Below are 22716 nucleotides of genomic sequence, written 5' to 3'. Positions count from 1 at the left end.
CCTTTGCAAATAGATCTGAACATGGAATCATATAGATTAAGAAGCTTTCACAAAGATTCATGTTTAGCTTTATTATGACATAAAGAAACAGGTTAACAGCATGTATAATAAACTTAGCATGATTTTCATTGCGTCAGTGATACGAGTTAGGTTCAGTTAGACATAAATCTTAGATGGACATCACTCATGGATCTGTGATGCCTCCTATCTTTTCTCAAAGCGTATTTGGTTTTCCCCATATCACCCCAATTTGACTTCAACCCCTTAATGCTTGATCAAAATTTTTATAGATAGTAAGAAAATTTTTTAAAGCTTTAAGGTTGAACGTTGGACTTACAAGCCATATAGACTTACATGCCTTTCATTCAGAGTGTTTAGGACTTATCTGAATGCCCCACCCTTGTATTTCTAGTTTGACCATTTAAGCTTTTGAAAAACAAAATTTAACAACTCAAAATTATATGTATACATATGTATAATTTTATTTTAACAATAAGGGAACAAGGACATATTGTTTTTGGAGATCAAGACACTAACGGGCTCGTGTATGACTGGGTAATTACCTTTCTGCCTTTCATACGGAGAGATGTATGTGGAGACATGCACATTTCTACAAAATGACTCTCCACAGTAAAATTAGCATATTTAGTTTATATCACTTCAACTTTTAAGCATCATGGAAAGCTACCATGCAAATCAATGACTGTTCTAGAGCCTTTTAAGCTTAATAACTTCACCTGTTAGGCACACAGAATCAATTTACCTATCATTTACCAAAGGTTGGATCAATTATCCTTTGAAAATACTTTGAAGCTTCTAAAAAGCTGATAACTGAATAATCATATCACTTCCCAGATAATTACACAAGACAATTTTAAAATTCGGTCGCCCCGGTCACTCTTAGTTCTCAGGTGAATGGCAATCCTGTATGTCCACAATTGGATGACCTCGCTGAATTCTTGATGGAATTGATTGCTCGGGAACAGAACTGGTGAATGGTAAGTTTGATATATCTTCAAGGATTTCTGTGAGAGGGTTCTTCCATCCAGATGTTGACGTACTATGTGAGTATGAGGTGCTGGCAAGGTATTCATTAGGAATGACATCTGGGAATAAAGTACTTCCGAAAATTTGACGAATAGGACTCTCCCATCAACTATTGGAGTGTTGTCTGCTGAAGTTGGCGAGGACACAGTTTTGGTAACCTTTTCTTGTTGATTGTCTGACAATGGCTGAGTTGTATCGGGTGATTCTGAGAGGCCATCATCCAGAACTGGAGATATATGAGAAATAGCAGGTAAATCTTCTTTCTCAGAATGTAAAGTATCAACACCTAAAATTTCTGTATCGATGACTGGAATCACATTGAAGGGTTTGAAGAGTTCATTGTAATCGAACAACCATTCGGGACCAACACGAGCATCGATCTCATTTTCTTCCAACCGATGTACATCATACGATTCCACTATATGCTTGTTTGATTTGTTGTAGACACTGTAGGCAGTACAACCAGCATACCCGACAAAATAACAATCATCAGCCTTAGCCCTAAATTTTGGAGTGGATTCAAGATTCAGTAGAGTACACGGACAGCCAAAGGCCCTAAAATGTTCAATTGTGGGCTTGTGACTATAGACGATCTCATATGGAGTCTTCATTTGTGACTTGTTGATCAACACACGATTTTGAACATAAGATGCCGTATTAATGGCCTCTGCCCAGAAGAATAAAGGCAGCTTTGAGTCACACAATATGGTTCTTGCCGCCTCAATAAGAGTTCTGTTCCTTCGTTCAGCGACACCATTTTGTTGCGGTGTCCAAGCTGAAATTAACTGTCGAAGTACCCCCTTCTCTACACAAAAATAGTTTAATGTAGAATTCTTGAATTTTGTGCCATTGTCGCAACGAATACCCTTCAGCTTTAAGTTGAGCTGATTCTCCATAAGCACCACGAAGCGTTTGATCAGTTTTGCAGTTTCACTCTTATTTTATAAGAAAAACACCCAAGTAAAACATGAGTAATCATCAGTATTAACCAAACAATAAGAGCTACGAGAAGGACTAAAAACATGAACAGGACCCAACAGGTCCATATGTAGTAACTGAAACACTGATGATATGATATTAATCAGTTTTGGCTTGTGATATTTGCGATTGTGTTTACCCAAAGCACAAGCGACACATTTTGCAATAGTCAAAATTTTTGAAAGGTAAACCACGCACAAAGTCGTATTTCGCAAGACAATTTAAATTTTTAACATTAGCATGACCAAGATGACGATGCCAAAGCATGGCATTATGTTCTGACACCTTTATAAATAAGCAAGTTATTTCATCAGGAACATTTTTGTTAATGTCGATCACATAAGCATTATCTTTTCTTTGTGATCGAACAAAAATCTAGTCTTTTGGTTTGACGATACCAGTTTTTAAAATCAGACACTCTTTATTAGTAAAAGGAGTTGAGAAACCTTTATTACAGATCTGTGAAACACTCAGCTGACTGTGTTTCAACTCAGGAACAAAATTAACGTTCTCAAAATTTAGAACACCATTACTTACAGTACCCTTCTGCGTAACCTTCCCTTTCTTTCCTCCCGCAAAGGAAGCATACCCACCGTTAAAAAGTTGAACAACCACAATCAACATACCAATGCCTAATGATATTCCTCCATAGTTGTTCCTGCACGATGTGCGAGATTAGTTAGACTTTGGTACCCAGTCCATAGTAACATTGGGTGAATCTGATTCATCTAAGGTTGTCACGGGTTGCCATGACATGTCTTTCTGATCATATAGTATGGAATTCGATGCCTCTTTCACCGGTGACTTAGGCAACCATTTATGTCTACCATTATAAGATTTGGAATTATTTGTACGAATGGATGACTTGGTCTCTGGTTTGCAAGTGGGAGACACGATTGATTTTATCTTCCTCACTTGTTTCGGTTTAGAAGCCGTGTACGTTTTTGACACCGAAGCACCTCATCTGCCACATTTACGAAACATATTAGGCTTAGTCTAATGAGGACTAAACCTACCAGGTTTGTTTCTGTTCCAATCACCGTTAGAGGGATTAGCCTGGTGATACCTGAAATCTCGTTGATAGGTATTACGAGGCAAATTCCTCTTATAGAATACATAATATGAGGCATCTGGACGGTGTGGACAATTTCTAGCAATATGACTAGGAGTGCCACAATTAAAACAAGTTTGACGTTTTATATGGAATTTATTGTGGTCAACTCCCTGTCTGAACCTGTTGTGTGGGCCAGTTTTCTTTGTCTGGTATTTGTTGCTTGACACCTTTTTTGGTTTATCACCCTGTTTGTCATTAGAGCATCCCTCTTTAACAAACTTAGGCAATGAGTATTTATTAAAATTTTCCCATTTTTTGAACTTATTAAAAACCATATCACCAGAATTCAAAGTTTTAATGGAATCAACCACATAATTTTCTTTGCTCTTAAAGTCAGAGCATACGCAAACAGTCGGAATAACAGAATTCAAAACAGGTCATTTTAAAGAAACATCAGAATTAATGTCCTTATTAATTGAAACACATGAATCATCATCCTCATCAGTCCAATCCTAAATGACTACTTTATCTGCACATGAGGCAAACATATTAGAATCGTTCACTCCTGAAATGGACGCAACAGTGTGTACTGAGTCAGAAATAGCTTTATCATTTTTAGTTGGTTTACCATACTGCATTTCTTTTATTCATTCCTCCTGTTCTTTGGTAATAGGAAGACTGGTATAGTTGTCATTGTACGGTGGGGGTATGAGACTATATCTTATACCCTCACCCTTGTTTTCTTTCCACCATAATTGACTTTCAGTCATTGAATTGACTACTTTACTAGAACCATCAAATTTTCTAAAGTCTAGTTCAGCCCTTTGTAATTTATTAGTTAGATTCAAAATTTCTAACTTAGAGGATTCCAGTTTAGCAGTTAATTCAACAATTTTCTGTTTGACATCTAGGTGGTGACAACATTTTAAACTAAAATCAGATTTGAGTTTAGAAAAAACCCTTTTTTGTGCTTCTGTTTTATCTTGGAAAGCTCTTTCATTTTTCATAAGTTTATAGTTTTCGGATTTTACTACTTCCATTTCTCTAAGCAAGTTACTATTATGAGATTTGTAGAGATCTACTTTATTAATGCAAGCTTGAGACCATAGTTGAGAACTTACCTCAGATGAGCAGGAAGAAGTTAAAGCCATAATGGCAAATTGAAGCTCCTTAACTTGTTCCTCAGCAAAATTCTCTTCCTCGGCATCTTCAACATGAGCAAAATTAGCAGTTTGATTACTTATATTGAGAGCAGCCATCTGATCAGTTCAGAAGAATTCCTGTCAGGTCGTTTCGGATCGGATCTTAATCAATCATGTCATAACTCACACAAAATTAATCGTGTTGACAAGCGAGTTAATGACGGGTTACTATGTTTAGAAAGATGACCGTTTGTTAAAGGCGGAATCAATAACAAACATACGGTTGCAGTGAATATTCAAAAATACGAAGACACACGAAGGATTCACTCAAAAGTTTTCCATTTATATAACGTTAATCATACAAAAGGATAATCGATTAGGGTTTAGGAGGAATCCTAGGACAGCCGTCACACACAAAATATTCTCTTAATTAATGTGTCGGTCTTATCTTCTCTGTCTCTCGTGTCTTTCGTGTCTTTGGCGGCGTGCCCTAATTATTCTGTTTGTAGGCCTGCCAACCTAGGACAGCTGTCATTCCTTCTAGAAACCCTATCCGATAGTACATATTCAAAAATTATTCTAGGTGTAAAACAAGTCTTCCGGGTAGGCTTTTCATTAAACTTCAGTCTCCGAGTACGCAGTGTACTCGGCCTTCCTTCAGACTTGGTAAACATAGAAGTGTACTCGGAATCAGTTTCCGAGTAGACTTTACTTAAAGAATATTTTACCAAGTAAAATATTCACCGAGTAGACTTCAATCTTCTTGGACTTATCAAACTTTGCTCGACAAATCCTTACGAGCAACCTTGTTCTTCTATGATCCTGTTCGGCTCATTGTCAGTTCAATAACTTATTGATAAGGCGTACTCGGGAGTACATACCTTGCTTGAGCAGAACCTTACTCGATATAACTTAGAGATATTCCATCAACTCATCAAGTATACTTGGACCATAATTATTAAAGAATACCTTGCCCGGTCTTCCAATTACTTGGCTTCTTGGACTTGGTTGACCAAACCTTACTCGGAAGAGTAAAATACTTGGTCTTGAAGAACAATCCTGCTTGACAAAGTGAACCTTACTCGGATATGCCAAATAGATGAACCTTACTCGGAAATCACCAAAAAGCATACCTTGCTCGGATATCCACTTAAGAAGACTATTTGAGGAGGTTGAGTAAAAGCTTACTCGAAGGTCCAAGGTGTACCCGGGTTCAATACTTAGCAGTTTCTGAGGAGGTTGAGAAGATTCCAATCTTCAATATTCTTCATTTAGGTCAAATCTCCTCATTTGGGTCAAACTCTTGACCCAACAATCTCCCCCTAGATTGGAACACCTCAGCTGACCCAAAACACTCTATGGTTACTTACACTTAGCAAAATACACATCAAATTTCGTAAGTAAAAATTACATAATCAAAGGTTTGTCCGAAGACATTACAAAGCAAAGCCTATTCTATCTCATTTGTCTTTTCCTCTCATTGTAGGCTGCTTGTCTTCTCAGCTGGATCACAGATGCTGCTCTTTCTCTGAATATATTGAGCACTTGGTAGTGAGTGTGTCCTTCTGGTATCAGTAAGATCATCATTATGTAGGCATTTCATATCTGCATCCTTCTTGATTGATGCCAAGGCCTTCCCATCTGAGTTCCTCAGCACATAGTAGGCAATGTCTTCTTTGTATTCAACTTCTGTAATGACACCGTTCTTCTGCACTGTGTAATTTGGCCTTCTCATCCTTCTTCCCAAGCTTATACAAGTCTCCATGTTGGACAGAGGATTCTGATCTCGGACTCTCATCTGGTAGTTCAGTTCAGCCCTGTCCATTTTCTTCAGTTTTTCTGACCTCTTTGACTTGTGAAGTTGGATCAGTCTCCAACTTCTCTTTTCTTTCAAAAATTTGAACCCATCAGCAGCCTGTTCTTGTAGATACTTAGATAAGTCATTCATCTGTCTTCCTGCTGATCTGTCCCTGTTCCTGTAATCATACAAGTGAAGTGTGGCCATCCTTCTTAATTGATCTTCATTATACTCACGGAAGTCACTTCTGACCACAATCTCCTTTAGCATTCTGCTCTCCATTATCACTTTCATAGAATCAATAACTGAATCATAGTACAGCTCTCTGGGTCGATCCACATCAGACTGTGGTCTTGTTCTTTGTTGTACTGAGCTGCTTGAATCCCCTCTTCCTGCTTGGCCTCTTCCTCTTTGCAATCTTTGATGGATTGGAGGTATGAATGGAATTGATTTCTTGGGCTTTTGAGGTCCCAAGTTGAATGTCTTCACATATATTGCTTCCACCATCTCAGTAGGAAGGTTTGCAATCTCCACTATGTCATGTCCTGCTGCCTCCAGCTCAATTAACATTTTGATTATTCCTGGAGTTCTTCCTAGTCCAGCAGGCACAAATCTGCCATCAGAGTAATATCTGGGATTTTCTCCCTCCCTTAATGCTTTTTCCCACTCATCCTTTTGCAGATAGAAAAGAGTCTTCAAGTCCTCTTTCTCTAACACATTAAAGTCTTCTTCAGTCATCCCTCTCTTGTTTGTCATTATGTTTCTTAGAATGATGATCATTTCCTCATTCTCCCAAGGCATAAATGGTTCAGTTTCTTGTTCAGATTTGACATCATCTTGAGGAATAGGAATTTCAACAGGTTTGACTTGCTCTTTTTCCTTCTCCCTTAAGGTCTGAATTCTTCTTTTCTTCTTTGGAGGCTCATTAGATAGTTCTTTTTGAGTTGTGCTCTCAGTATAGACCCTTTTCAACTCTTTCTCTTTCCTTTTGGAATATTGGTCAAATACTGCCTCTTTGCTCAGATTTCTCACAACCTCAGGCTTCATGCCTTTCTCAATCAAATACCCACACATGCCATCATATTTCTTCTTTAATTCTTCCAATTCCATCTAATCATCTTGTTTCACAAACTTTTCAGCAACTATCTCTTTCTCACTGTTATTAAGATCTTGAATTTGTTCAGGATTGTATTTTTCTAAGGCAGCTTCAGGATAGCCTCTAACCTTCAAAAAAGTTTTATAATGCTCAGTATTTTTCTTTCTCTTCTCAACTTTCTTTAAGACTTCCTCTGCATTAATTTCAATGTTTCCCCTTTGAATATAAGTCATTTCAGCTTGAGGGGTCTCAGCAGTAGAGCTTGTATCAACTTTTTTACCTCATTGATCAGGGTTGTCATCACCCTCTTCATCAGACTCCTCAGAGTCATCCTCCTCATCATCTGATAGATCATTCATGGCATCTATTTTTGGTTCATCAGAGGCAGGATGCTCTGGTTCAGTAACATCAACATCAGGAACATTAACATCAGGAACATCAACATCAAGAACATCAACATCAGGGACACCTGGTAGTTTTTCTCCTGGTTTCAGTGTTTTCAAGGGGATTGCCCTGATTGGTTCATCATTAGTCTGTTCAGCAGATTTCTTTCTTCTTTGATAGGTCTTTTCATATCTTCTTTCTCCCCAGTTACTAGCAGAGTTCTTTTTCATATCCTCCTTAACCTGTTCTGCTCATTTCTTGGCAGCTGCAGATGCAATTGACTCCCCAATCTCTTCAGGTATAATCATGTCAGTGTTAAGATTGGTTGATGGTTCAACCATCTCCAATTGTTGCTCCTGAAACTTGTTAACCACCTTTCTCAAATAGTCATCAAACTCTTGAGTTTTGTTCATATTCACCAGAATTTCAATAACCTCTTGATCTGCCACATCTTGAAATATTTCTTTTGCTACATTGGCTTCTTTGATCAATAGGTCCTGCTGTGCCAACTCTTCTTCAGTCAAGGAATGGGCAATTGCTTCCCTTTCCATTGATTCTTTATTAAGTCTTTCTCTCTCAGCAAGAGCAGCAGTAGCAGCAGTATCCACAAAAGTTACATCTTTTTCAACGTATACAGCAGATTCTTCATCTGTGGCTATCTCTTTACCCTTTTCTTTTCTCTTTCTTAACTGTTCTTCATTTTCTTCTTCATCACTTCCAAACTCATCAATCTCTCTAAATAAGTCTTACAATTCAGAGTCATGCTCTACCCTCTTGGAACTAACTTCTTGATCATCATTTGGCTCAGTGTGTTCTAGTTCCTCAGTAGCAGCACTCACATTCACATTCTCCACACTCATTTCTTCATTCACAATCTCAGTCAACTCTTCTGTCAGCACATTCTCAACATCATCATTGATTACTTCTTCTCTCACGTCCATTACAGATTCATCACTATCATCATATTCATTCATGATCCTCATCAAACCATCAATATTTTCAATATCAGTCATGACCATATCATTCTCATCTATATTCTCCCCCTGTTTTGGGGCAGCTGAGGTCTTCTCAACCTCCTGCACCAGGGTTCGAATTAACAATTCGGCATCAGCTAACTTTTTCAATAACAGTTCATTTTCACTTGTTAGCTTTTCATTCATTCTTTTCAAATCAGTATTTTCATCCCTAACCTCCTCCACTTGCCTTTTCAACTCATAATTTTCAAGCATCAACTCAGCATTTCTTAGTGACATATCATCATGTGGACTTGTAGGGTTTGATGTAGTAAATGGTTCAAAATCAGGTAGGTTTGTGGTAGCGGTTTGTGGTGTTGGTGATTGATGTGTGTATTGATGTGTGGATGTTTCTGGTTGGTCTAGGGTAAGGGTTTGATGTGGTGTTTGATGTGGTGAGGTAGGTGGTGGTGATTGTGGTAGTGTAGGGATAGGTTGTTCAAGTTCTTCATGTTGCTCCCCCTGTACTGGTGCCATAACCTCCATATCCAGACCATCTCCCCCATCATTGCCATCAACATCATCATTAGAGTCTCCTTCAGCACTCTCCTCATTACTCCCTTCTTCCTCCTCTGAGCTCAGCTCAGGCACAGGCATTATAGCCAAATCATGGTTTAATAATCATGGCAGAATTTCCAATGGAATGCTTGCATCAAAATTGTTAGAGACACCAGGATTCTTTTTTCTCTTGTAGGCATCGGGATCTTGCAGTTTATGGGTGGTTCCAATTGTTGGTAAATCTTGTAGTGTGCTATTGAATATGATCTACAGGAATCTCGGGTACTGTAAAAATCTTTTTCTTTCCGGTTTCTTTAGATTCCCCACTAGCCCATCAAAGATCATCTTGGAAAAATTAAATGGCAGATCATAGATTGTTCCAACGGTGGCATTTGCTAGATCAAGACTCATCAGAGTCCATGATCCCTTTCTCGGAGCAAATCCATGTATGATGTGATGAATCAGAAATCTGTATAACATTGGAAATAATCCCTTCTGAAACTGTCCCTCATGGACATTTCCTTGATACCCCATAGTTTCTCTGAAAATCTTCAACAGATGCTTTGTATCGAAGCTGATGTGATTGTGATCATCGTCATTCAGTCTTAAACATCTTCTGATCAATCTTTCAGTGACCTGTATCTCATGTCTGGCCACGGTTGCCTCGATTCGTCTTTCATTACCGTCTTCAATAAGCTCTGCTGATCTCCAGAAATCCAAGGAGTGATTTCTGTAGATAATCGGGCTTTCAGTGAGAGCAAAGCTAATGTTTAACCGTGCCATCCATAAGATCATTCGAGCCATCGGTTCATTTTCTAGTGTTACTTGTAGTAGTGCGCACATATTGTGCTTTGGCTCAAACACATACTTCGGCTCGTTGTCTGCCATATCTGTAAAACATAAACAAACATATTCAAAGTGAAATTAGACATAAAGTTTAAAACTTTAGACAATTTCAAGTTATAAAAATGAAGAAGAAAGAAAGAAATCTTCAAGAACCTGTTCTTCGACAAATTAATAACCTAAACACATAAACAGAGTGTTAGTACTCGAATACATAATCAAGTCACAATAACAATCTAATCGTGATCGGAAACATAAAATTTTATGCTTACCGAGTCGGAAATTAGTGGCTGATAAAAATTAGGGTTTGGATTAATCTTGAATTCGATAAGTCGGTTATTTTTCTTAGTAAGAGAGGTTTTGCAGTGGAAGGAGAGAGATAGAGGAAAATTATGTAGAAAAAATTTGCCTAAGTCCCTCTTTTATACATTTTGAAAGTGGGTTTTAAATGTTTTTTGTCTTCTTGTAAATTACAGCTGTCAACCAGTAACGTTATCCACTTGATATATTAAAAACATTTAATCTCATTTAAAATCATAAGACCTTACTCGAAAAATTAATTTATCTAAAGTCTACTCGGTCTACTTCCACTAACAAACCTTGCTCGGTCAAACTTTACTCGAAAAGATGTTCATTTTGAATATAAAGTTTGCCCGAATACTTCTCTTTTTAAACCTTGCTCGATCAAGTAAATTAATTTAAAGTTAAGATATAATGAAGAAAGCTTACCCGAAATACTTGATTTCTTGTGAAATAAATCGCAAGACAAATAATCAAATATAGTTATCAAATAAACATTCTTATTAAGAATCAATTAAGATCCTCCCAAAAATTTCTCAAATTCAAATTAAAACTTATCTAGCATGAACCCTAAAAATCATAATCACTAACATATTCAAACAACGTATTCATTCAAGTATGAGTCTAAACAATTTCATCATACTAACTCACATATTCAATCAATGCATTCATTCAAGTATTCTTGTATGAAGATTGTGCTCGAGCACTCTTTCAAATGTAAAGTGTGCTCGGACAACAATCCTATGCAAAGTATACCCGAATAACTTTCATATAATACAAAGTGTGCTCGAGACCAAATTCTAGCAGACAGTGTACTCGGAAAGTTAGGTTTTGAAAATTACCAAGTGTATTGAAGGAACACAAGTGTACCCGAAATATAAAGTGTGCTCGGAAAAAAAAAGTTTGCCCGAAAACACTTGTAATTTCAAAGAAATCATAAACACATATATCACAGAGCATGCTTGGAATGAAATTAAACACATAAACATTTAAGTGTGCTATAGTCTAAAATTTCATAGAGCTTGCTCGAAAATCCTAAGTTAGCACTAAGCTTGCTAGGATAAACACATTCAATCATCAGGTATGCCCTTGTTCGAGGGAACTTATCATATCAAACCATACCCGAAAAATGACAAACTTAAACAGTAACATCTAAGCGTGCCCGGAAAGATTAACAAACCTTTCCTAACAACATATTCACACAAAGCTTACTTGGTGTACTCACTTAAGTTCAAAAAGTTTGCTTGAAAACACAATCAGCATATTACATGCATAGCTTATTCGAAGCTAACAAAAAACATGCATAGCTTACTCGAAACAAGAATTTCTTGTTAACAGTTAGCTATTTCAACACATAATCATCTCAAGACTTCAAGCTTGCTCTGAAAGTGTGTGCAACAGTGTAAACACTTCAAAGCATGCCCGAAAATCATAATGTTAGTCAAAAATGACTAAGCTTACTCGGAAAGGTTGAAAGTTGTCAAACCTTACCCAAAACAATATATTCACACATAATCAACTGTTCTGTACTCGGAAAGGTTATAATTCAATAACCTTACCGGAAAATACATATTCAAATAGTTTGTGCTCGAGAAGGTTAGAAATCATCAAACCTTACTCGAACTTACATATTCAACCATAATCAACTGTTCTGTACTCGGAAAGCTTATAATTCAATAACCTTACCCAAAAATACATATTCAAACAGTTTGTGCTCGAGAGGGTTGGAAATCATCAAACCTTACTCGAACTTACATATTCAGCCTATTTTAGGCAAAATTCAACACTTTTTGACTTAAACCACTTTTCAAAGACATTTCTAAGTTATGTATCCTTTCAGAACATAGTTTAAGAGCAAATGGTGCATTTAGAGATCAAATTTCAGTTATACTTCATTTCAAAACAATTTCTTTTATAAACTGAAAAGATCTCAGGAATGGGATCATATTGACTAAGTAGCTATCTCATTACTTCACTCTCAGCATTATTATGACAACTTAGATAGGTTAACAGCAGGTATAAACTTAGCATGATTTTCATCTCTTTGGTGATATGATTAAGGTTCAATTTGAGCATAATGCAATAATGGTCAACACTGTGCTATGATGCCTCATATCTCTTCTCAAAGCTTATTTGGCTTTCCCCAGATCACCCCAATTTGACTCCAACCTCCTGTATTTGGTCAAAAATAGTTTCTTATGACAGAACTTATTGTATTTTTGGACTTTTGTTATTCAAACATATAGAGGTTGAACGTTGGACTTACAGTTAGCAACATGCCTTTCATTCAAGATGAGACATATTTTGTCAACATCTTTGTAGTTCTTGTTGTAACCCTCTTGTTTGATAAAATATTTAAAACATTTATCAACTTTTGGTTGACTTATTCATTCTCCCCCTTGTTTTTGATATTTTCTCAAATTTTCTTAAAGCATGTTCTTTGTCATATTAAAAAAATGTTTCATTTTGTTTGACCAAATAACAACAGGCTTGTGTATGACTGGGTAATCACTTTTCTGCCATATCATTCGGAGAGATTTATCTTGAGACATGCAAAACAACTATGCATCTCCACATAAAGATTAGCATATTTATTATGTTTATATCACCTTAGATTTTACATCATCATGGGAAAGTAACCATACATGTTAATGACTATACTAAGGCCTTTTTTAGCCTAATAATTCCATATGATTAGCTAAGTAGTCAATGTACTATCATTTCCCATAAATACAGTTTAATATTCAATCACCCCAATACCTCTTCATTGTCAGGTTAATGGCTATCCTGTTTTGACCAAAAGTGGTCAACAGGACCAAACATACATGTGAATATATGTCCTTTCAAAGTCAGAGCTAATGACATAGTTTTAAGTGAAGGAATAAGAAACAAGTCATAATTGCCCCAAATGCATTCAGTTTTCAGGTCAATGGCTATCCTTTGAATCTAAGAGATTCAAGGACCAAACATACACAAGTGCATGTCCTTCTATCTGGGCAAATGACATAATTTTCAGCAAAAACAACTGTTTGAGATCTTTCCCTTTAAAAAATCCTTCTTTTAAGCTTCTTAAAAGCTTGAACTGAATATTCTTATCATATCTCTTCACTATTAATCAACTTGCTCATGTTTTGACCAAAATATAGTATTTATGCAAAATTCATTATAAATTTCATTGAATCACTTAATTTTGACATAAACACATTTTGACGTAAACAGTTGCATCACATACTCAAATCTTAATCATTCTTACATCATCAAGAAAAACAGACTGTAATTTCATTCAATGTCTATTCTACCATAACAACTTCAGAAGATCAGATTAAGAACATATTCAAGTAACCATAAACATGTGATTACTCATGACATTATATAAGCAATTAATCTCACCTAAACATATCAAATTACTTATCATAACATCATATCAGTTAACAAGATAGTCATGGATTATCATCAAATTCAACCAAAATGCACAAATAGTTACTCAATCACCTATCAGTTAACATCAAAACAGTGACATAATCAAAACATATTAAACAACATATTCAGCAGCATATTCAGCAACATATTCAACTTGTATAACCTCTTCTAAAATATTCAAGTAGCACATAGAGGTACACAACTAAGCACACATCCTTAATCAGATTTCATCAGAGTGGATCATCCCCAGGGCTTTCAAAAGAAAGTTGAACCTGGTTCTATCAAGTGGTTTGGTGAATAGGTCAGCCAGATTATCACTTGTATCAACTCTTTGCATTTCAATCAAACCTTTTTCACTACAATCTCTGATGAAGTGATGTCTGATTTCAATATGCTTAGTCTTAGAATGTTGCACAGGATTCTTAATAGTAAAATATGCAGCAGTATTATCAATCAGAATAGGGGTGTTTAGAAAGTTCAAACCATAGTCCAGCATCTGATTCTAAATCCAGAGAACTTGTGCACAGCATGCAGATGCAGCTACATATTCAGCTTCTGCAGTGGAGATTGACACTGTGGTCTGTTTCTTGCATTGCCATGACACTAGCCTTTCACCCAAAAACTGGCATCCCCCTGATGTTGACTTTCTACTCATATTGCATCCATCATAATCACTGTCTGTATATGCAATCAGATCAAATGATTGGTTCTTTGGATACCAAATCCCTAAGTCTGGTCTTCCCTTCAAATATCTGAATATTCTTTTCGCATCATTCATGTGGGAGACTTTTGGATTTGACTGGAACCTAGCACATAGACACACAGCAAACATGATATCTGGTCTTGTTGCAGTCAGATACATCAGAGATCCAATCTTTGCTCTTTATTCATGTTCATCAACTGACTCCCCCTTTTCATCAGCTATCATCTTTTCTTTGGTGTCCATTGGAGTTGAGGCAGCCTTGTAATCATGACAGTTGAACTTATTCAGAATGTCCTGCACATACTTAGCTTGGTGAATGAAGATTCCTTCATCCTTTTGTTGAACTTGTAGTCCCAGAAAGAAATTCATTTCACCCATGGAACTCATGCTGTACTTGGACTTCATCACCTCTTCAAACTCCAAACACATATTTTCATTTGTAGATCCAAAGATGATATCATCAACATAGACTTGTACAAGCAGCAAATCTGACCCTTGTCTTTTGTAGAAGAGTGTCTTGTCAATGGCTCCCCTTGTGAAGCCATTTTCAAGTAAATGAGTTGATAACTCATCATACCATGCTCTAGGAGCCTGATGTAAACCATAAAGGGCTTTGTTTAGCTTATACACCCTGTTTGGATACATGGGATCCTCAAAACCTGGTGGTTGAGTCACATACACTTCTTCATCAATCTTTCCATTAAGGAATGCAGATTTGACATCAAGCTGGAATACTTTAATGTTCTTTGAGGCAGCATATGCAAGAAAAATCCTTATGGCTTCCAGTCTTGCAACTGGTGCAAACACTTCCTCAAAGTCTATCCCTTCCTTTTGAAGACATCCCAGTGCTACAAGTCTAGCTTTGTCCTTAATCACCAAACCCCTTTCATCCCTTTTGTTTCTGAACACCCATTTGGTTCCTATTGCATATCTGTCATGTGGCTTGTCTACAAGATCCCATACATGTAAATCTCTAAACTGGGCCAATTCCTCTTGCATTGCCTCTATCCAACTATTGTCTTTTAAAGCTTGAGCAGTATTCTTTGGTTCTAATTGGGATAGAAAGCAAGAGTACAGACAGATGTTAGCTATCTCAGAATGACTTCTTGTTACTCTTTCATGTAGGTCACCAATGATATTTTCAGCAGGATGATACTTTTCAACAGTAGGAGTTTGTATTATCATATTTGTAGACAAATTTGTGTCAAGATTTGTTTCATTGATTTCAGGTTCTTCAATGATCAAATCAGCTTCTGCATCATGAAACTCTGGTGCTTCATCATTGGTTTGTCCTAAAGTAGATGCACCATTGTTTCCCAGATTCAAACTTTGAAATAAGTCTTGAAATCTTGCAGTTGTTTCAGCTTCAGCTTCATTTGATTGGTTGCCTGTGTCACTCCCATTATGAACATGATCATTTTGTACATCAGTACTATCTTGACTTGCCATTTCCTGATCTTGTTCAATGTCATTGTTTGAGGAGCTATTCACAAAAGTGTATTCCTTTTCTTTCCTGGCAACCTTTTTCCACAATTCTTCTAAGTTCAGTTCTTTCTTCTTATTTTCTTCAAGTACACTGGTCTTGTAGAATGTATCATCAAAGTCTTCAGAATAAATCTTGAATGACTTTATCAATTTTTCATGATCAAACAGCCATGTTGCACCACTGACTGTGTTGAATTGATTCTCATTAAAAATAATGTCAGATGACTCTATCACACTCATGTGATCTTTCATAAACTCTGTAAGCCTTTGAGTGAGTAGAATATCCAACAAAGAAACAGTCTAGTGACTTAGTTTGAAACTTGTTCAAATAGTCTCTAGTGTTCAATAAGAAACATTTGCAGCCAAAGGGCTTGAAGAACTTGATGTAAGGCTTTCTATTATTGAAAATCTCATATGGAGTTTTATCATGCCTTTTGTTCACAAGCACTCTGTTCTGAACATAACAAGCTGTGTTGATTGCTTCAGCCCAGAATGTGACAGGTAAGTTAGCATCAGCCAACATGGTTCTTGCAGCTTCTATTAATGTTCTGTTTCTCCTTTCTGCAACACCATTTTGTTCAGGAGTTCTTGGAGCTGAAAATTGTTGCAGTATTCCTTTCATAGCACAAAATTCTTCCATAACTCCATTCTTGAACTCAGTACCATTGTCACTTCTCAGCATCTTCACTTTCTTATTCAGCTTGTTTTCAATCATTGTGACACAACCCTTAATAAACTCAGCAGTCTCATCTTTGGTACTTAGGAAATAAACCCAAGTATATCTTGAATAGTCATCAATGATCACCAAACAGTATCTTTTCTTTCCAATACTTGGTACACTCACAGGACCAAAAAGATCCATGTGAAGTAACTCAAGTGGTTGATCAATTGAGTTGATGAGCTTTGTCTTATGAGTAGACTTGTGTTGTGTTCCCTTCTGACATGAGTCACAATGATCATCTGACTTAAATTCTCTTGTAGGTAAACCAATCACATGTTCACCATTGACCAGTCTATTCATATTCTTTAAGTTCACATGACACAACTTCCTATGCCACAATTTAGATTCATTTTCAGTGGCTTTGGAAACAAAACATGCACCACCTCTTGAAATAGCATCTTTCATATTCAACTCATACAAGTTGCCATTTCTTAGTGACATCATCATAATCATTTCAGGTGGGATCACAAACTCAGGTTTTAAGATGAAATAATGAGAATCATCAAAACTGACTTTGTAACCCTTATCACACATTTGAGATATACTCAACAAATTGTATTGTAGTCCCTCAACATGAAAGACATTGTCAAAAGACACCTTCCCATTTGTCAATATCCCTTTACCCACAATCTTTCCTCCATTTTCATCACTCCCAAAGGCAACTGGACCCTCATACTTCTCTACATAATTCACAAGTGACCTCTTGTCACAAGTCATGTGCCTAGAACAACCACTATCCATATACCATATATCATTCAATGGAGTGGCCTGTTCCTTAGATGAAGATGCAGAGTCTTTGGCCATGAATGCCACATTAGCTCTTCTGATATCATCTGCTATATCTTCCTCATGGTTACTCCAGTCAAAGCTTCCCTCATGCTGAGTAGTTACTGCCACATTGCCTTGATTTCTTGGTTGATTTTGGTTTGCTGGAATGTTGTGAGTTGCAGGGATTTGAACAGCTTGATTCTGATTGTTGTTCATTTGATATACTTGATTCTGATTCATGCCCTGTTGGTTGTTCATCTGAGGCTGATAGTGGTTATTAAAATTGGGATTGAAGTTGTTGTTTGGATGGAAGTTGTTGTTGTTGGGATTGAATCCTTGGTTATTGTTGAAGTTCTGCTGGTTGTTGTTTCTATGCACATTCTGCTGGTATTGTTGTTGGTTTCTAGGCTGTTGGAACTGATTGACTTGAAAGTTCCTTGGCAAATTGCACTCTCTTGCAAAGTGTCCAGGCTGTTGACAGTTGTAGCGGATAGCCTTGGACTTATCAAATCCTATTCTCTCATTTGGACTAGAAACTAGTGATATACCAGTTCTGTTGTACAGTCTCTTGCTTCTTAATGCCAACATTGCAGCTTGCCATTTGAGATCCATGTCTTCAAAGTCATCAGCATCTATTTGTTCCAAATCATCCTGCACTACACTTGTGTGAATCATGTTTTTGGCCACAAATGCATTGTAGGACTCAGTGAACATAGACATTAGGGTTTGTGCATCATTCCTTGAACATGCCCTGCAACAGCACTTTGAGCATTTCCATTTCCCACAGAGGCTGAATCATCATCAATTAATTGAACATTAAACCTCTGTTGACCACCTTGACTGCTTGAACCACCTCCAATAAATGACCTAGCAGTCTCATTGTTGTGATCACTTGGTTCTTCAATGATGGGAATTTGTTGTTGATTCTTTGTTGTAAGATTCCCCATTGGAGCAATTAAAGCATTTGACACATTGAAACTTGGTTTATCTTCCTTGATCATTTCATTCTCAATCATTTCAAGTTCAATAGCTTGAAGAAAATATAGTACATCATCTAATTTCAATTCATTGAAATTTTGCTTTTGAAGGATGAATTTACAAGCAGTATACCATTATTTTGGCATTGAGTTGAGCAACTTTGTATTTAAATCAAAGTCAGTCATTACATAGTCAGTTGTTCTCAACTCATTCACAATACTCAGAAAACGTTCTAGTATTGACTTCAACCTTTCACCATCTCTATACTTGAATCTTTCTAACTGTTGCTTCAGTCTTTGCTTCTTAATGTTCTTCAATTCAGTGTTCCCTTCATACATCTCAAGGATTGAATCATACATTGCCTTAGAACTTTGATGATGTGCAACCTTTGTGAGGATTTCCCAAGACAGACCAAGTTTGAGCATAGCCAATGCCCTGTCATCAACCTTTCTCATTCTCTCTCTAACGGCAGCAATAGCATTTGCATTAGCACCTTCTTCAACAGCAGCTTGTGGTCCATTCTTGATAGAATTCCACATATCCACATCATTATAACAAATGGCAGCCTCAAAAAGCACTTTTTACTTGGTAAAGTTCTCCGGACCATACAATCTAGGTATCTTATTAGTAGACACCTCTTGTTCCTCATATCCAGACATTTTCTTAAAATAAAAGTTAAGATCTTATCAAAAGTAGATTAAAACAATCAGATCTGAGAATAAATTCTTAGATCTGAGGTGTCTGATATGAATAGAACAAGATTCAACAATAAAAATCAAAGCTTTAAGTGAAATAAGGAAAAGAAAACACCTAAAACTTGTAGATCTGGAAGAAAAATGAAAAACAGAGCTTCTGACGTCACAAATCAATCGAACAGTGCTCTGCTTATGTCATTCTTCTTCAAAACTTAATCAGCAACAATCTTTCTAAAAATAGCAAAAACAAACTCTGATACCACTTGTCAGGTCGTTTCGGATCAGATCTTAATCAATCATGTCATAACTCACACAAAATTAATCGTGTTGACAAGCGAGTTAATGACGGGTTACTATGTTTAGAAAGATGACCGTTTGTTAAAGGCGGAATCAATAACAAACATACGGTTGCAGTAAATATTCAAAAATACGAAGACACACGAAGGATTCACTCAAAAGTTTTCCATTTATATAACGTTAATCATACAAAAGGATAATCGATTAGGGTTTAGGAGGAATCCTAGGACAGCCGTCACACACAAAATATTCTCTTAATTAATGTGTCGGTCTTATCCTCTCTGTCTCTCGTGTCTTTCATGTCTTTCGTGTCTTTGGCGGCGTGCCCTAATTATTCTATTTATAGGCCTGCCAACCTAGGACAGCTGTCATTCCTTCTAGAAACCCTATCCGATAGTACATATTCAATTTACATATTCAAAAATTATTCTAGGTGTAAAACAAGTCTTCCGGGTAGGCTTTTCATTAAACTTCAGTCTCCGAGTACGCAGTGTACTCGGCCTTCCTTCAGACTTGGTAAACATAGAAGTGTACTCGGAATCAGTTTCCGGGTAGACTTTACTTAAAGAATATTTTACCAAGTAAAGTATTCACCGAGTAGACTTCAATCTTCTTGGACTTATCAAACTTTGCTCGACAAATCCTTACGAGCAACCTTGTTCTTCTATAATCCTGTTCGGCTCATTGTCAGTTGAATAACTTATTGATAAGGCGTACTCGGGAGTACATACCTTGCTTGAGCAGAACCTTACTCGATATAACTTAGAGATATTCCATCAACTCATCAAGTATACTTGGACCATAATTATTAAAGAATACCTTGCCCGGTCTTCCAATTACTTGGCTTCTTGGACTTGGTTGACCAAACCTTACTCGGAAGAGTAAAATACTTGGTCTTGAAGAACAATCCTGCTTGACAAAGTGAACCTTACTCGGATATGCCAAATAGATGAACCTTACTAGGAAATCACCAAAAAGCATACCTTGCTCGGATATCCACTTAAGAAGACTATTTGAAGAAAACCTTGCCCGGGAGGCAAATCTCGTACTCGGCTAAGTAAAAGCTTACTCGAAGGTCCAAGGTGTACCCGGGTTCAATACTTAGCAGTTTCTGAGGAGGTTGAGAAGATTCCAATCTTCAATATTCTTCATTTAGGTCAAATCTCCTCATTTGGGTCAAACTCTTGACCCAACAATTGCTGAGCTACCACTCCCCGTCCAACCTTAACTCAAACTCGTCCCAATTTCTCCTCTAACATTTCCCACTGGAACCAGTGCCCTTTCCATGTTTCCTTGCTTTGCTGGATTGGTGCATTCACGAGCAAAATGACCCGGCTCGTGACAGTTGTAACACCTCAGAGTATCCTTGTTAAAAGCCACCTTCTGGTTATTTGGCACGTTCCAATTGTTTCTGCCCATTCTCTTAGTAAATTTCTTAGCATGAAACACCGTCATGGCGATTTTCCAAGAGATATCCATTTCTTCTATATCATTGGGATGAATTTGATCAAGCTCAGTAGCTACTACCGGTTGAACCGGTTCTCCATCAAGGAACTCATTGTAGCAATTCATGAACCCTGCCATCAAAGCAATGTTTTCTTGAGATTCCTTTGAGATAGGGAATCTGATTGGAACCCTGACTAGAAGATACACCAAATGTTTGAGGTTTAACGGTAGCAGCAGTTGGTTGAGCAGGTTTAAGAAAGAAAACTGGAGCTGGTTGTGGTGAAGTTTGATAGAATTGACCTTGAGCGGATTTGAACATTGAAAAATTGCTTTGAGGTTAAAATTGTTGTTGTCCTAGAGTGGCTTTGAACATTGAGAAGCTGTCTTATGAAATGAGTGCATTATTGGAAGCAATACTGTAGCCAACTACATTGTTGGAGTTTGCATGGTTTATGGCACATTTCTTATCATCCATGTCACAAGCCTTGATGATTGCCATAACTTCTGACAGTTTTAGCCGGTTGAGATCTTTCGTCTTCTTAATTACTGCCACGTTCATATCCCAACTTTGTGTTAAAGAGTTTACCAACTTATTGTTTGTTTCAGCTGTTGTTAGATTACTGTTTGCAGATCTCATCTCAGTCACAAGAGCTATAAACCCGTGCAGCTGAGTTTCCAACGACTCTCCCAGAAAGTGATTAAACATGTTAAACTTTTGTCGCAACAGATATTGACGACTCCTCCTCATGTCTTCATTCCCTTCATATACTTCAATCAAGGCTTCCCATAGTGCCTTAGCAGACTACAGTTCTCTAAAACCCAAGGCAATCTCAGGTCATAGTGCCATAGTTAACGTTGAAGGTGCATTTTCATCTTCTTCCATTTTCTAAAAAATTAGCATCATCATACATCTCAACAGGCTTCACAGCAACTTCCTCAGAGTTCTCACGTTGGTATGTGATGGCTTGAGGACCTCTAACGATATTTCTACAAACCTTAGCGTCTTTCATTTTAACATATTTCTCAATTCTGAACTTCCACTCGCTAAACCCTTCATGAGACAACAAACGAAGTATACGAGTGGCGGTTCCCATTATCGAGTCCAATTCTTGATGTAGTGTGCCATTTGATGATCCACTACCATTGGTGATTTGTTCTGTTTTAAACAATAATCGTAACAGTGATGTTACAGTTTATGGCACATTGCTTGTCATCCATGTCACAAGCCTTGATGATTGCTATAACTTCTGACAGTTTGCATGGTTATTGCAAATTTCTTATCATCCATGTCACAAGCCTTGATGATTGCCATAACTTCTGACAGTTTTAGCCGGTTGAGATCTTTCGTCTTCTTAATTACTGCCATGTTTATATCCCAACTTTGTGTTAAAGAGTTTACCAACGTATTGTTTGTTTCAGCTGTTGTTAGATTACTGTTTGCAGATCTCATCTCAGTCACAAGAGCTATAAACCCGTGCAGCTGAGTTTCCAACGACTCTCCCAGAAAGTGATTAAACATGTTAAACTTTTGTCGCAACAGATCTTGACGACTCCTCCTCATGTCTTCATTCCCTTCATATACTTCAATCAAGGCTTCCCATAGTGCCTTAGCAGACTACAGTTCTCTAAAACCCAAGGCAATATCAGGTGATAGTGCCATAGTTAACGTTGAAAGTGCCTTTTCATCTTCTTCCATTTTCTAAAAATTAGCATCATCATATAGCTCAACAGGCTTCACAGCAATTTCCTCAGAGTTCTCACGTTGGTATGTGATGGCATGAGGACCTCTAACGATACTTCTCCAAACCTTAGCATCTTTCATTTTAACATATTTCTCAAATCTGAACTTCCGCTCGCTAAACCCTTCATGAGACAACAAACGAAGTATACAAGTGGTGGTTCCCATTATCGAGTCCAATTCTTGATGTAGTTGGCATTTGATGATCTCTACCATTGGTGATTTGTTCCGCTTTAAACAATAACCGTAAAAGTGATGTTAGTCCAATAAGTTTAGTCCAAATGTTTCTTCAAAGCCCAAAAGTTCAGGCCC

The sequence above is a fragment of the Bidens hawaiensis genome, unplaced genomic scaffold, assembly GCF_021521415.1.
Source record: "Bidens hawaiensis isolate Kalapana, Puna unplaced genomic scaffold, B.hawaiensis_p1.1 tig00007860_1, whole genome shotgun sequence".
Taxonomy (NCBI): domain Eukaryota; kingdom Viridiplantae; phylum Streptophyta; class Magnoliopsida; order Asterales; family Asteraceae; genus Bidens; species Bidens hawaiensis.
This window is presented reverse-complemented; position numbering follows the sequence as displayed.